Source organism: Eupeodes corollae, chromosome 1 (genome assembly GCF_945859685.1).
Source record: "Eupeodes corollae chromosome 1, idEupCoro1.1, whole genome shotgun sequence".
In the NCBI taxonomy this organism is placed as follows: Eukaryota; Metazoa; Arthropoda; class Insecta; order Diptera; family Syrphidae; genus Eupeodes; species Eupeodes corollae.
In genome coordinates this window covers 266,410,533-266,423,334 of record NC_079147.1, presented here as the reverse complement: position 1 = coordinate 266,423,334, position 12,802 = coordinate 266,410,533, and the positions used below count along the sequence as shown (strand labels likewise).

Here is a 12,802-nt window from a genome sequence, read left to right as displayed (position 1 = left end):
TTAAACCTTTTTTTTACCTTTTTTTCCAAGTTTAACAATCTTTGTTTTCTAAAATTATCTATAGTTTTCATTTGATTTAAAAACAAGCTAATAAACAAAGTTTTGAAATTACCAATATTTTTAATTATTTGTTTCTATTTAACGTACATATTTTTTAAATTGCCCTTTGTCGCCCTATTTATCGTACTCTTCCCAAATTCTTCTAATTCTTCTACTTGCTAAAATAACTCACATGTTCAACACAATTATAATGAATTCTGCATATTACACTTCTTGGAAGATGTCCAAAATTATCCCTAGCCCAAAACAAGGAAAGAAAAAGGAGTACAGTCCCATACCTAACCTTCTTTCTTTTAACTGAGGCTCTTGAAACTCTTATAAGTGACCAATTAAAAACAAATATTTAAGGCAAAATAACTCTTGACTTCTCTGAAGTCAGGATTTCGATTTGGAAGTTATTGCGTTTCAGCTTGCTTAATGTGTCCGATGACATAAGACAGGCTTTAGGCAAAAAATTTACTACTGTGATAACTTTAATAGACTTTTCGAAGGCATTTTATTGCATGAATTTAATCTTTCCTGTTATAAAATGACTACTATATTTTAACCTTCTAACACAACTACAAACCTTATTAATTCATATTTGACTAATCGTATGCAAACCGTATCTTGTAATGATAAACTGTCTTCGTTCCTTCCTATTCACACTGGTGTTCCTCAAGGATCAATTCTTGGGCCTTCACTGTTTTTTTTGTTTTGTTCATTAATGATCTGCCTTCTTTTTTGTTCTTAGGTCAATACTATATCTATACGCTGATAATGTTCAATTACATATAAGTGTTCCTGAGAGCATGATTTACATTGAACACTGATATGATTGGTCGACCTGCAACGGGCTTTAACTTAATTCTGAAAAACTAAAGGTCTTTCAACATCAAATACAAAACTCAAACCTAAAAACTTCCTCACCGTTATATCAAATAAATATATTACATAAGTCAAGAACTTAGGATTGATTTTTAACAATAAACTAACTTGGGATAACCACGTCAGTACTTGTGTGTTAAAGGTGTATGCTTCGTTCAGAGGACTATCTTCTATTAGATCAATTCTAAACACTCATATTAAATTGAAGTTGGTTAAATCATTCGGTCTGTCTATAATTACATATGGGTGCGAGCTGCTTGCAGACCTTGACTCCCATTCGGCTCAGAAGTTAAAGGCAGCGTTTAATGTGACTGCTCGATTTGTTTTTAACCTGAGTAGCTTTCTTCAAGTATCGGTATTGTATCTTACCTTTTAATTTGATTGTTCTCAAGTCGTTTTATTTCATTGCACCTGTCTACCCAAGCATGTTTGACATCGCACAGGAAATTTTTTGTTAGTTATGTCAAAATAATCTTCTCAGTCATAGAATTGAAAACAGAAAGTTCCAAGATATTTGTTTTTAATATTTCCCGATCTTAAACTGAAAAAATTATGTAACAACTTGATAGGTAACCAATTAAATCTTAAATGCAGCTATTTAAAAACGAATTCTTTTTTTGCAGGGGGCTATTGCCTCTTGCGAGGAATTGAAAAATCCCAGAAGAGTAATTCTTGTCATGAGAAGTGCTTGAATTGACATTTTCTTCAAAATAATTGTGTAATATGAAGAAGAAACATTTTAACATCTGGTAAATTTTTAAAATGTTATTTAATTGACTGAGTTTATATTCAAAAGAAAATTCTCGAACTTACATAAATTTAAAATGAACAAAAAAAAAAGATATTGACGTCGAAGAGCTTTATTGTGAATGCTTGAATATTATAAAATTGGTTCAATGTCATGAATATGTCTACAACACTTTAAATATCAGGTGTTACTTGTTAAGGACATTGAATGGTCGCATTACAGCCTCTTTTTTAAAACATCTCCTTTAGAAGCATGCATGCGAATATTTTAAAGAGCTATTTACTCAGAATTAATAAATACAAAAATAAAATAAACCTAAAAACTATTAAACTAAGATTTATTTTATTTAACTCGAAGTTAATATACATTCAAAATTAATTAACATTAATCACTCAACACAAATGCGGCACCTTTATCTTTTCTTTAATAATAACAATAATGTCAGTTCAACAACGATGTGCTTTGTTCAATTTTAATAATAATGAACGCAAACATCACCAAGTCGCCGTGTATTAAAGTTACTATAGTATGAGATGGTGTGATGTGACACTATATGGACTCAGGCTGTAAGCTAGGTGCGCGCGTATTTATTTATTCAAAAGCATCTTGTAACGTTAAACAAAAATAAATGTATATCACGGTCGCATGGTGGTCATAAAAAAAGACTTCACACTGCACATTAAATAAAAGTTTATAGTTCTTTGCAACAAAGTCATACTTTGCAATGCAGTATACTTTGTTGCACAAAACAAAAACAAAACCTAATCCCACGTTAACACCTTTCAGAGGAACGAATCACTAAATGAAAAGTTATAAAAGTGAACTGAATTGAATTTGTAAGTATACCATTATACGAGTATTACAGAATATGGATTTTCCAGAAATTGTATAGTTGCGAAAGATGTTGGGGAAATTACACTTACACATCATGGCTTGTCACATGCAACTCACAATAAAGTGTTTATACTTGTTTCATTTTAATTACTAATTTAACCAACCTTAAAGCAGTTTATTGAAGGAGTGGGGATACAAAAATTACTTCGACACTTTATGTTTTTAAAAACCACTTGTTTTGCATTCCAATGACCGAAATTCCTCAAAAAACAGTATATTTTTTAAATTAAGAGCAAATTCCAGATAATGGAATATTGCTTATCTCATCCTACGAGCTTTAACTGCTTTTAAATATAACATGCGTTTTAAGTTCAAAATTATGTCCGTTTGAAGAATTACAAACTTTATACAGGAAGCAAAGCAGCAACGACAAAAGATTAAATAATTGTGAAATTCATTAACAGCATTATCAAACTTTGGTTATAAGATGAATCCATTTTTGTAAAACATTTACAAAGTTAAATATTTTCGTAGCTAATCTTTTTGACACAAGAGCAAATACAGGAGCAATTAAGTGTGTTACACGTGCATTTTATTGATATTTATTTTGAATATATCAATATTAAAATTATCATTTTCATTACGCGATTATTATAGAACATAGACTTATAGGCTCCGTCATACATTATTTGGTCAAAGAACTTTAATAATTTATATGTTTATTTTTGTTAGCATTTCTTACTCATTTAATGATGCTTTTGTTTGAATAAAATAACATTTTTGCAAACACACCAACACCAGACAGTAGAAACGTACTAATAATTGCTAAGTACAAAAATCTATTGACTTTAAAAATACATATACAACACATTGAATAAATTTGGGATTAAGGCAACATTAATTTTTTCTATTCAAATAAAACAAAGAAAAGCAGACATTTTAACATTTTTAACTTAACACAAAATGCATCATTGTTGAATTAACAAATTGTAGGTCATAAATAATGCTAATTGAAATAAATATCAATTAAAGTCTGTCTACTTTGTTTCTATGTACTTAAAAATTATCTTGAACATTTTGTGTGTTCTGTGAATTCCTTTTGATTGTACATAAAATGTTCATGTTGATTTTGTTGAAGAATCAAAAATATTTAAACGATCTAAAAAGACTTATGGCGAAATGATCAGAAAGTGCGAAAGTTTTTGGATCAATAAAGATTTCAATTTTTTACAGAACAAATGGGCACACAAAATGGCTTTCAAGAAAGTCAGGTAGACTTGAGACTGTGAATCGACAATTTTTAAATACCAACTAACTTGTTTGATTTTGTTGACATGTAGTCCAACAGTTAATGATGACAATAATCATGTCCATATTTCGTTTTCAAAGATTTTTCGAACGTCTTTTACCATTTGCACCACTCACAAATTTTTGTTTTTCATAAAGTTGAAGTCCTTCTGCAACATTTTTAAACTAACATTTGTCTCTAGTGAAATGCCAACAAAAATTTAATTTTAACTGACTGAAGTTTGAACTGAAAGTTATATATGTACAATGTACATCCACGGTTTAGGAAAAGAAGATTATTGAATAAAATATATTTCAAAATTTTGTTGAACTAATATTTTAAATAAATACAAAATATCAGGAATATGTAAGAACTTGTATTTCTGTCTTAATAAACACTTACAATTAATGAAGAGAGCTTCTCATCCACCGACTTCTTTTTGACCGATTTCTACTATCGATTTGAAATATGAATGCAAGAACTGTTAAGTTGTCACTTTAAGCAGTTGAATGGAAAATACTTAACCGTAGGTATACAAATCGGGAAAATGCTGTCGGTCGATCCTTAATTTACACCTCTTAGGACGCTTTAGTAGCGATCAAGCATTTGAATGTTGAACGAATCAAATTCTGAATTTCTATTTTAGAGAGAATTGATTAAAAAATTGTTGTTGAGGAAGCCTTCTACTAGTTTCGCTAATATTTTATTTTTCTGACCATGTTAAATATTTAATTTGAAGACTTAAACTCATCTGTTCAAACTAATCAAACCAAAAGCCATCATTATTGCCAGGGGCGAACGCAGAAAAAAAATTAGGGGGAAAGGGGGTTCAAAAATATATATTATATTATTTTTTAATTTTAAATGTCAAGTGTTTTTTTTTCTTTTTTGTCACTATTTTATATAGGTACTAAGAAACATGTATGTAAAATAGTAAATTGTCACGATTGACAAAACAGTTTGACTTTGACTAAAAAGCTTAAACTTAATTTTTATATTCTAAATTGTAAGCCTTATTTCCTAGTTGCCGATGTCGATCACATCATTCTTATGCTGAACTCACACATGAATAAATGTGAGTTACAGAGACAAAGAGATGAGGTGAGATTTTTCTATTTTCACAGTTTTGTTTTGTTAGTTTTCGTATACTCAAAGTTACCGTAGATTGAATTCTGAAATTTTCAAATACGATTTTCTTAAACTCTCCATGAAAATACTAGAAGTAATGATATTGAATACATTCCGAACCTTTAGACCGAAGGCAATGAGTCATATACATATTCATAGTTCCTTGATTAAAGTTCTTATTTTGTCTTTGTTAAGCTAAACTTCAGTTTATGTTATTAAAACGATAATGTGTAGTCTAAAAATAAACACGACAAAAGCTATGTTTTAGCTGTTTCTAAATCTATTAAAAGTCAAAAATAACAAACTGATAGAGAAAATTAAGTTACGATACATTTTATTTGAAAATTAAAAACAAAAATTTAATGTTAAAAGACTTAGCATCAATATTTTAATATTTTGCTGGATGTTTAAATGCAATTAACAGAAAACGAAAGTTCTGCTTAACCCGATACGACCCCTTTGAAATAGATGAAGACGATTTGTATGAAAGGTATCGGTTCGAGAAAAAAGCTGGCTAGTTTGTGATTGAATAAAATGTTTTCTAATATCTGCGTGCTTTCAAGTATTAAAACCAACAACCCGACTTCCTTAAATGTTTCAACTTACAGCAAACAAAACAGTTTAAATGGTTTCAAAGGTTTTGGCTTCCCAATTTATTTAGTTTCTCTCTTCAAGCCATTTTGTATAGGTTTATGTGATTTTTTTTCAGAACTGTAGTCGAATATGCCTTAAAACTGTTCCTAACTAAACAGAGGTGGCAAATTCTTTATTTTTAATAAATTTGATTTAAGATCATGAAAATGAAATTTTTATTTAAAATCATGAAAATGAAAATAAACCAGCATTGGTGTTCTTATATGCGTTTTGCCCCGATGCAATGGTTGGGCTCATCAGAAGATGACCATTACACCTTGTCATGACTCATATTTTCTCGAATAAATCGAGACTCCATATAATCCGAGCTACATAGAGCTACTGTGAATTATATAGTTGCAACAAGTCTATCTTAGAACTTAATTAAAAAATTGTTGTTGAGGAACCCTTCTACTAGTTTTGCTGACCAAGTTAAATATTAAATTTTAATACTTACACCAAACTGTTCAAACTAAAAACTAATCAGGCAAAAGCCTTCATAGTTTACAGAGGGGGAGGGTTCAAAAATATTGAATTTTTAAATTGTCAAATATGTACGTTTCGCTTAAAATCACCATGAAAATAGACCGAAGACTCAAGACATAAGGTCATATTCATAGTTCCTTAATAAGTTCTTATTTTGTCTCTGCTAAGCTTAACTTCAGTTAATGTTATTCATACACAATTTCAACCCATTTTAAAACGATAATTAGGAGTCTAAAAATAAAAACGACGGAACCTATGTTTAAGCTGTTACTTAATCTATTAAAAGTCAAAAATAACAAACTGATAGAGAACATTAAGTTACGATACATTTTATTTGAAAATTTAAAACAAAAATTTAATGTCAAAAGACTAAGCATCAATATTTTGATATTTTGCTGGATGTTTAAATGCAATTAACAGAAAACGAAAGTTCTGCTTAACCCGATTCGACCCCTTTGAAATAGATGAAGACGATTTGTATGAAAGGTATCGATTCGAGAAAAAAGCTGGATAGTTTGTGATTGAATAAAATGTTTGCTAATATCTGCGTGCTTCCAAGTCTTAAAACCAACAACCCGACTTCCTAAAATGTTTCAACTAACAGCAAACAAAACAGTTTAAAGGGTTTCAAAGGTTTTGGCTTCCCAATTTATTTAGTTTCTCTCTTCAAGCCATTTTGTATAGGTTTAAGTGATTTTTTTCAGAACTGTAGTTGAATATGCCTTAAAACTGTTCCTAACTAAACAGAGGTGGCAAATTCTTTATTTTTAATAAATTTGATTTAAGATCATGAAAATGAAATTTTTATTTAAAATCATGAAAATGAAAATAAACCAGCATTGGTGTTCTTATATGCGTTTTGCCCCGATGCAATGGTTGGGCTCATCAGAAGATGACCATTACACCTTGTCATGACTCATATTTTCTCGAATAAATCGAGACTCCATATAATCCGAGCTACATAGAGCTACTGTGAATTATATAGTTGCAACAAGTCCTCAAAGAAGATAAATTGTAGTTATTTTTATTGCCTTGCTATGGGACTTTTTTAGATAAGTTCTTACACGCATATAAGAACACCTATGCAGGTTTAATTTTATTTTAATTTTCATGATTTTAAATCATATTTATTAAAAATAATCGGTGTTCAGGAACAAAAAATTCGACTGGTAACAGTCAAACATTTCATATAAAAAAAATTCGTTATGAATGGCAGCTGTGTCTAACCTTTATGTTAAATGTAGACTCCAGCTCAAATTATAATAAATAAATTGGGTGGCGCAACAGTCCGTTAAGAACTAGGGCCTAGTGGCTTACAACTCTCAACTATTCCTGTGTGCGAGTACTGTTGTCAGGAATGAAGGGGACCTACAGTTTTAAGACGATTCCGAACGGATAATTTAAGAAAACACTTTCCATGACAAGAATCACTCTTGGAGAATTTGTCAATTCCTCGCAAGATGCAATACCCGTGAAAAAAACTTTAGATGGCATAGGCGGGAATCAAGCCCAAGACCTTTAACATGAAAGTACAACGTTCAAATAGACTCGGTTTTAAAATATGACTATGAATATGCCCTATATTGTTTTGTATCTAACATTTAATTATGTTTAGATGTAGAAACGAAGTCAGATGTTTAAAAATATTGAATTTAGGAGACATCACGTAACTTTCATTATTAATTTGATTCTTGTTCTTAAAAAATAGGGAAGAAACGCGACCAAGGCAAACAGGGTTGCAAATTTTGTTTTAAAATATTCTTGTGTCACAATTCAAAAAGTGAAAAATGTTAAGTTGAAAGTTTTTTTTCATGTACAGCTAAAACTAACATAAATGAACAGAACAATTTTTCAGTGTTTTGATATTTATTTTTGAAAAATGTCACAAGTGGATCGTTTCAAAAACGAGTACAAACAGGTCATTTTCTGTTCTAAATTTTTCATTTTTAGCCATAAGAATAACATGGCAAAAAAAAACATGCCTGTGTCCATAATTATACTTAGCTACATACAAAAAGTTAAAAACCCTTCATCTTCTACATCAATGTTGGAAAATAAAAATACAAAACATTTTAATTGTTAGGATGAGTGAAAACAAGAAAAATATTTTTCTTTCTTTACCAAAAAATACAGACATTTATTTATAAAAATTTTTAGTTAAACATAGTTCAAGAATTTGAGTTGGAAATTAATTTTGTACCATTTCTGTTTTTTTTTCTTTTGAACAATAATGGATACTGAATATATTGTTGCACATATTCTGAAATTTTTGTGGAGGGTGGGTAAACCCTTAAAACCCCTATCTGCGTTCGCCCTGATTGTTGCAAAAGAAATTTAAAACTCTTCTGCATCAGTTGTTAATGTAAACAAGACAAATTATAGTTTCGATACCGACAAAGTAAATATTTTTGATAAATTTGTACCAATGTTGTTTCTTAAATGGATGTCTGAATTAAACCAGATTTTACATACGTACAGTCGTACAGGCTATGGATAGATCTTTCGGCTTTCAGATATTAATCTAAAGTCTTACAATTTTACATATAGCTGGTTAACTGGTTCGCCTAAAAATTGTAATACGTATCAATAATTATAAAATTTTCAGCGTTAATCAGATGTCTTAAAGAACAATACTCGTACCTAGCTGTTTTAAAAAGTCTCAAACCACCAAAAGTTTGTAGCAATAAGTCACACGAATCTATTTTGAGTACAAAAATGTAAGATCACACGATTTTATGAAAATGAAAATATATTACTTTACTGGAAGATTGGAAAATATTGCTAAATCCGACAGATGTCCTTATATCAAACGTTTGGTTAGGTTCAGAACTGAACCAATTTCAATTCTTTTTATATGGTGTATACTTATCCTTAATATAAATATGTATGGTAAAGTTTTATGAGGATAAAACTACTCAGTTCAAACTTAACTTCCTAATTCGATCTTTGATCTGTCTAATGTCTTTAATTGGCTAACCAAGCATTCTAACAACTTATACTTTTTTAAACATACATGTAACAAAAGTTATCACTTTTCTAGGCCATCATCAGGAAAAGTAAGTAAAAAAATTGTGTTGATCGTGAAATTCCAAAGCTATCTGATGAGACTCTCGGTCTCGGGTATTTAGTGATAACAAAGAATGTTGCATGACCATCATGTTAATTGTCTTAAGAATCTGTGAATAATTTATGTACCGATAAATAGGTAGCTTATGATTGTCTAAAATAACTTATTAACAACTGAAGAACGTCTGGTTAGGAAAAAAAGAACAATATTATCTTCATTAATAATCAATAATTCTGCTATGTGCTTGTGGTTGACTTACTGAAAGTTCAGAGAGTAGAAAACTAGGGGTCGTTTATGATTTTCAGTTTACAAACAGTTAACAGTTTACAAAAATTTAATGGATGAAGAATGTTAACCTCAAAGGTTTGTTATATAAAAAATGGATGAAACAAAAGTTTCAATGGTGCACATGCAAATTTTTGAACACTTATATTTAGTTTTTGTTGGTAAAATGTTTTTTACATTTTTGTTGTTGTATAAAAGAGGGACATATTACAAACTAAGATATTGGATTCAATTCCAGTCCAAGCTTAATGACTTTGACAAGAGTACATCAAAAATGGTTTAAATATTTATAAATTTAAAGAAATAAATCCTTGAATATTTTTGTTTTTGTTTCTATTTATATTTTATTATAAAGGCCATGATATATTAACTTTGAGTATATCTTAAATACGATTATCATAAAAGAGATTATGAAAATAAAGATTAACAAATTAATATATGGCCTGTAGGGCAAAGTAATTTAACATTCAAAAATTGAATAAATTATTAAGTTATAGTGTATTTAAATGATAAGCTCATAAGCTGAAGTATCTTAACATTATATTTAACTTTTCTTTACCAAGTCTTGTTAAGATACAAATTTAACTTTCGCTAATAAAAGTTTGCGTATACACTTTGGTCACTGTTGTTGATAATTTGCTTAAATATAGGTGTGTTTTTGTATGCCTACTTTTGTAAATTAAAGCTAAGGTCCAATGAAGTGTGTTAAGGGTTGAGGTCTAAAACTAACAGACTTGGGTTTATCAGGTTCAATTAATTGAAACGACCAATTTTGTCTCTTATACTGATATTAAATATATCCTATCAGACCTTTGAGGAAGTATAAGTGTTCTTTAATATCAGGAACGCTTGCAAAATCGTATTTGTTTCTATCAACAAATCCATATTTTATAACGGTAGATGTATGACATACACATTTAGCTGTGGAAAACTACTGTATACCAAATTATTAAACGACTTTGCAGAGGTTTAAGAGTTTATAGCCTAAATAAAAAATTAATATCTTAGACAAGATAAAAACAATATCATAAAGAAGATTAACACTTTTGATATGTTTTATATACAATATGCCATCAAACTTTCTTGAAGTTTTTTGTTTGCATAAAATTTGTATTAATGTGTGGTCTTTGGGTTTCTACCAATTAAATAACTGTTGAAACAAAAAAAATAAAAATCAATATTTATCTCCCTTTAAATGTCATAGATCAAAATATAAATAAAATATACAAATTAAATGAGATTAACATACAATTTTTAATAATTAGTTCTCAATTTAAACAAATACAAATACAAAGTGATTATAATTTTGTGGCTTGATTAAAAATAATTACATGAACGATATACATAACCTTCTGCTGAATAATATTAAAGTTGGGGTTTTTCCTCCCAAAAATCTTCGAAAGTGTTAAGAGACAAATTTATGCAAAAGGGATGGTTAAAATCATACACAATCATAATTAGCTAGCATAATTTTTGCAACCACCAATGCAACCAACTTCATATTTTCATTTCATTAAAATCAACATCATAAATCAATCTCGTTTCATAAAATTTTAACTTTCATATTCTTTCATAGTTGACCAAAGGTATATAGGTTTGCACTTTATACATAGTTGCAGTTGCAATTTTTCTTTTAGGTACAATAAAAAAGTAAAACTAGTTCTTACGTCAACTCTTTTGTTTTACGATCACCAATTAGGTTCGTTAAGACAAACCTGCATACGAAAGGATCTTTTTTATTAAAATGTTGTATGTTTTTTTTTGTACGCCTTAAGCATGTAAGGTACTCACCTGTCAGTTAGTATATACTAGTGTAGAATTTTATGATTTCCAATTATAACCGTTCAGAAATACGTGCGCCGATGTAATCCGTTTATGCATTAATGCTGCTTTAAGGCAGCAATTAATGTCATTAGAATTTCTTCTTTTTTTGTTTTGTTTTACGAAATTATTTGCATTTTAATTTTGCATAAATTCAATCACTTTTGAGCATCTCTGTGAACATTTTCTTTTGCTATATTTTTGCACAAGGAATTTGCACTATGATCATTTCAATTTTGTTTGTCTTAAAAGTTTCGTTTTTCGCGAAATAAAATTGTGCTAAATTTTGCACCGATTCGAATGTAATTTGCGATTTTTAATTTGCAACAAAAACAAAACGTCTATCACTTAGAACAGGTGTACATATACTAATCCTCCAATGTATCTCAGATTGAACGATATATCTGACCAGACGAGATCACATCGCATTTAGCATCATCATAGCATCTTAAGCGCACACGAATATCTACAGCAACAGTACAGTGCAATAGCACATCACTTAGTAGACCACACCTTTATGGGGCGAACACTAGACTTCATTGGTACAGTGATGGTATATCATCATTGTGGTTAAAGCAGCAATAGAAAGATGAGAAAAAGAGCACTGAGCGTAAAGTAAGCAAGCACTCATCATCACTAGCTCTCATTATGGATTTCAATGACGCAAAATGAGTACATTTTAGTTCTTTTATTTTTATTTTTTCGTTTTATTGTATTAAAGTTTCAAACACACCAAAAAAAAGTTCTAATTTATTCAAATCTAACACAAAGACGTCAAGCTATATCTCTGTTGACATAACAATGGGTCCAGCTACACAATAAAGCACCAGCACCCGTAATATTGAAAGAAAGATAAACAATCTTATGTGACAATCACTGTGACAGTAATTAACATCGGTCAAAAAAAAATACTGAAGCTGATTTCCGACTTGCTGTTGTGACACTGAATCGTCGTCGTGTCAAGAGACAAAAAAATCTGATTTAAAAAATATGACAGCCCAAAATATAACGACGACACGACAAACAAAAACTCAAAAACCAGGGAAAAAAAACTACGACGGATTTAGGTTTTTGCTGCTGCTGCTGTTGCTGCTACTGCTTGTTTACCTTGCGAAGAATCTCTTAAGAAAAGTACACACAAAACGGATACGAACAGAAAATACCGTGCCCACAAGAAACGCGTACCACAAGCAACTGAACCGTTTGCCATGCAAACAAATCCTATGGAACCAGTTTAACAATCAATCGTAAAGCACACAGCAGGCAAATCCAAATACCCGCAACCAATACCACCACCCAAGGAAGATGGTCTCTATAAAACGGTACTGGCTAACTGGCATCGGTGGTGTATTAAACAATAACACAACCTTATGCAGACGACGACGACAACGACAAAGACGACGCAAAAAATCCACAAAACAGCAATAATTTTGTTTTGTTCGTTCATTCAAACGATATATATTTGCTCATTTTATTCCCAGAGCGAAGAGAGCTGAAAATCCAGCAAGCTCAACACTAAGAGTAAGAGAATTAAGTGAGATCTTTGCAGACAAAAAGATCAATTTTCAGTTTTGTATCTATTTTT

General features: G+C 30.1%; 1 protein-coding gene across 2 annotated transcripts in view; it reads right to left on the bottom strand.

Annotated features, from left to right (window-relative positions):
- LOC129938456 (knirps-related protein) overlaps positions 1 to 12,577 on the bottom strand; it is a 99,381-nt gene extending 86,804 nt beyond the window's left edge. For both annotated transcript variants that reach the window (XM_056046038.1, XM_056046040.1), the window contains exon 1: positions 11,188 to 12,577. The gene's annotated coding sequence lies outside the window, so the exon portion shown is untranslated. The remainder of the gene's footprint in view (positions 1 to 11,187) is intronic.
- Positions 12,578 to 12,802: the final 225 nt, after the last annotated feature.